Below are 4,494 nucleotides of genomic sequence, written 5' to 3'. Positions count from 1 at the left end.
GTTTCTCAATACGGGGGTTAAGACCCTGAATGCAGGAGCTTTATGAAAGACGGCGTTAGCAAAGGAGAACGCAAGGAAGAGGGAACGACGGTGGCGAGATGACAGGTAGCGCGGCAGCGACCCGTGACGCCAGAGTAGTGTGCCCCGTCCAGCGGTAGCACATGACGTCAATAAGGTATGCGGTGAAGGTGTCTAGCGCTAACATATGGGTCGTTACACACAAAATGTGCCAGCCATTCTGGCGATCATCTCACATGTACTCGACAAAAAAATTCGTGGTAATTTTTCGCATTGGACACAGTGAGTTGCTAGAATATTTCAGAGAGAAAAAAATCTTTAGTCACGGGGGTGCTTTCTGAACTTCCCAGAGTGTCGACTGGGTATAGCTTACAGAATATATAAATTTATAAGTAATTCTCTTTTTTTCTATAGTAAATTTGGTTTACATATTAAGAAAAGGTGCTTGTGTAGGGTGCTTGAAGGCGAGTTTGCTTACGGTCTAGTTACTTGAGGGGTCTAAAAATATTTTCTCCACAAAGTATGCTTTCAGCGAAGTGAGCATTCATTGCTCAAATATTCATACAAAATGCAGTATCGCCAGAGAAAAAAAACGCAAAGATAACGCATTTTGGCCAAACCACGGGAGGCGTATGTGGCAGAAAAAATGCGCTAATAATACTTAGCTTCAAGCACCCTACACAAGCACATTTATTTTCATATATAGACCAAAAGGGGTATAGGAAAGTGGAGCGGGACATTTAAAATAAATTATTTTCAGAAAAAAACTCCCAGATGACATTTTGGAAAGTTCGGAAAGCACTCACGTGACCATAATTTTTTTTATCTCCGAAATATTCTAGCAATTCGCTGTTTCCAATGCAAAAAAAATCACGATTTCTTTAGAATACAATTAAGGTAGTCGGCAGAATAGCTGGGAAGTTTGGAGTAGAATGAACCATCTACGCAAACAAAGTGCTGCATGAGCGAAAGACTGTCCGCGGCGGCTGCAGTCCTGAAACGTGCACACGCGCTACCTTCCGCGGTCTCTTGGTTAGCGAGGCAGTCGTGCTCACTCCGTCTGTGGTGGTTGTTGTGAAATACGTTGCCCGAAATCATCCTCCGGTCACGCCATTCGTGTACCAATATACAGAGTTGTGTACCATATAGAGAAACCGCATACCAAACGCAGAGGCCTCAGCCAATTCATTCTGACCTAAAGAGGTGCTCTCAGATTCGACAGTGCACCGTAATTGTGAATATTTTCTTTCCTGCCTAGCTTTCTGTCGTTATAATATTTAAAAAAATCACAGAAGTTTCGTTTTCTTTCCACGACCCGCAGTTTTCATGCTATAGCTTATGAAATTATATTGGCAGACTGTCTGCTGAACACAAGCTGACGCATTTTTCCGTTTAAGGACTTCAAGATGTTTCCGTATTATATTCTAGATATTTTGTAAAGCACGAAGTGTGAGGAACTGCAGTATAACGACGGTCACGGGATTGAATCGCGGCCACGGTGGTCCCATTTGTATACAGGCAATATTCTAGAGGTCCCTGTGCTTACATTTTGGCACACGTCAAAGAGCAGCAAGGCGGTCGTAACCGTAGGAGCCCTCCACAACTGCGTCAGATATAGCGTAATTTGTGGACGCAAAATTCTAACCATTCATAAAACTACTATTATTTCAAATAAAGATGTTAATTTTGATAGTAAAAAGGGAGCATAGTCTTAGTAGAAAAATGTGCTCCTGTGCAGGCAGGTGACAAAATGATACCCGGAGATAATCACAAAATCTGCAGAGATTCTGCTTCCCAGGACTGATATCTGCCAAATGTCCGCAGAAAAACACTGTACTTTTTTTGCGAGATTCATTTTTTCAAGAATAGTATTTTATTTAGTCTCGCCCCGCCGCGGTGGTCTAGTGGCTAAGGTACTCGGCTGCTGACCCGCAGGGCGCGGGTTCGAATCCCGGCTGCGGCGGCTGCATTTCCGATGGAGGCGGAAATGTTGTAGGCCCGTGTGCTCAGATTTGGGTGCACGTTAAAGAACCCCAGGTGGTCTAAATTTCCGGAGCCCTCCACTACGGCGTCTCTCATAATCATATAGTGGTTTTCGAACGTTAAACCCCACATATCAATCAATCAATCATTTTATTTAGTCTCCACATGGATTTCAAATGGTGGTCCCAGTATGAAAATTTACATCACAGTTTCATTCAAACTTGAAGCAATCAATGCGACAGCAATAATATGTAATCTTTTACGAAGTCTATCAACTAACACTAATGGCCGGATACGGTATCGCGTAACTCAACAAAACACTGGTTTAAAGAAATGCGCCTACTTCAGAGACTGAAATCTGTACAGGGTAATATTAATTGTTGGGGTGTAATGTCCCAAAACCATCATATGATTATGAGAAATGCCGTTGCTGTTGAAAAAAAAAAAACACTAGCCGAAACTTCTACCCTGTTTTCTCAGCTGCAGTTGTGCACATACGACATATTTGTCCAAAATGTTCAGAGTTATTTTTTAATTACAGAGCTTTCGAGGAACTTGTGCGCATGGGAAATAAGACCACTCATACCAGCCCAACCACCATGACGGCGATGTGCAGGATGTCAGTAGCGGCGACTGAGTAGATTCCCCCCAGGGCGGTGTACATGAAAGTGAGAATCGCTGAAAAGATGATGGACATTGACGCGTTCACCTCCACAATAACACGCACCGATGTACCTGCAGATAAAGTTGTAAAAGTATTAGTGGTGGCAGGAACGGAAAGCAGTTGACATGACATACGCCTAATTTATAACGGATGTTTACAGGAAAGTTGCTTAGTAGAGCACGGAACATAGCAAGTGCAGCCCAGCCTATCACGATGTATTGTCAAGCAAGAGCAACGTAGTTGACTGTAAGGTTTTTCTGATAAAATTAAATACGACCGCTAGAGAAAGTCGCAGGTTTAGTCTCTGCCAGTGGCAAATTGTCTTTCTAGTTGTCTTTCCATCCACCTTACTTTCTTGAAGTCTATATCGCAATTACTACAATACGATCAAAATCACCGCCATGTCCACAAAGTGAATGATGCCAGAGGAGCTTACTCGGAGACGATCGGGTAACCCGAAAATTCTCCGTAAACATCTCGTATCATCATATATAGACGTGACAACGTTGTTATGTGTACATTACATACAAAATGTTCATCAATTTGCATTCGGGCGCCTTATATATATATTTAAATGAACTATATACGTTATATATACCTACGAGGTGTTCTTTTGCTAAGTAGAAGGGTATCCTTCGAAAAGCTCGGGCCTTCTTTACCCTTTAGGATGATTGGTTTTTAACACACGAACCAAATATATTATATGTACACAAGAGATATTTTACAAAGTACACCACCCACAGGATGCTTCACTTTTTTGGTGCCCACGGCTGGAAGGAATGCATTGACGTGCATGTTTCTAGCGTTTTACGTCTCCGTAAGGCAGAGTACGCGGACTGCGGTCAGGGCGGGATCATGTTCGATGTCACCGACCTGTGCGTTGAGGGACCGCACGTTGAAGAAGAGCAAGGGTGAACGTGGTCGAGCGGTCAATGTCTTCTCGCAGAGCATGATGGCACCGTTTCGTTAGGGTAGACAATCTGTGCGGCTGGAAACTCGCCGAGCATGTCTGTGTTTATTGGAGGTCTTGTGGTAGAAGGGGAGGTCGCCGTTGGCGTTGGAGAGGTACTGCTGGTCGACGTTAGTACATCGACTGAGTGCCGCGTACACGAGTGTCTGCTGGTGCGCCTTGCTTTGCTCTTATACTACCAAAGAGTACGTTCCCCCTTTAGACTCGTCTACCGCTATGGCACTGGCTTGCACGAGGGGTGACTGCCTGCGTCTGCAGGAAACACCCGCCTTGCGGTCGAGGGTGAGCGGGACGGTGCGAGGTTTGACTGGTATCCAGGACTGTTATACCTGGTAGCCCTTTTGCAGGGCTTCGCTGGCCCCAAAGTCCGGGTTTTCTTGAGGAAGAGTCCTCGTTGCTTCGGCCTCCCCGAATGTCACTGCAGGGTCTGGGCGGCGAACGCTAGCTGCTGCTGCGTAGAGATCCTGCCGCGCTGCTGCCTTGGCTTCTGAGGTGGTCATGCAGCCGTGCGATAAGAGAATTTCTGAAGTAACCTGAGAAGTTTACACGCCATCTAGCTGCCGAAGAAGGCCACGAGCGTAATAAGTACAATTAATGACCCCTAGACCAAGGCCACTGGATAAACAGAACCTTCTTTTTTATCCAACGGCCGTGCCTATACTTTCCTTGGTCTAATTACTATTACGTTTGTGTAGAAATTACCTCCCTTTATTCACGACTTGTGGTGGTCATTCTTGTGACGCTTATTTGTAGCGCTAATTATGAGCGTCATAAAACTTAAGCAGTCTAGTAATTACTGCTCCGGTTACATTCTGAAGAAACATCAAGAAAAAATCACAAGTGATATTTTTTAATCTTT

Source organism: Rhipicephalus microplus, chromosome 1 (assembly GCF_043290135.1).
Source record: "Rhipicephalus microplus isolate Deutch F79 chromosome 1, USDA_Rmic, whole genome shotgun sequence".
NCBI classification, from domain to species: Eukaryota; Metazoa; Arthropoda; class Arachnida; order Ixodida; family Ixodidae; genus Rhipicephalus; species Rhipicephalus microplus.
Note: the sequence above shows the minus strand (reverse complement) of the source record.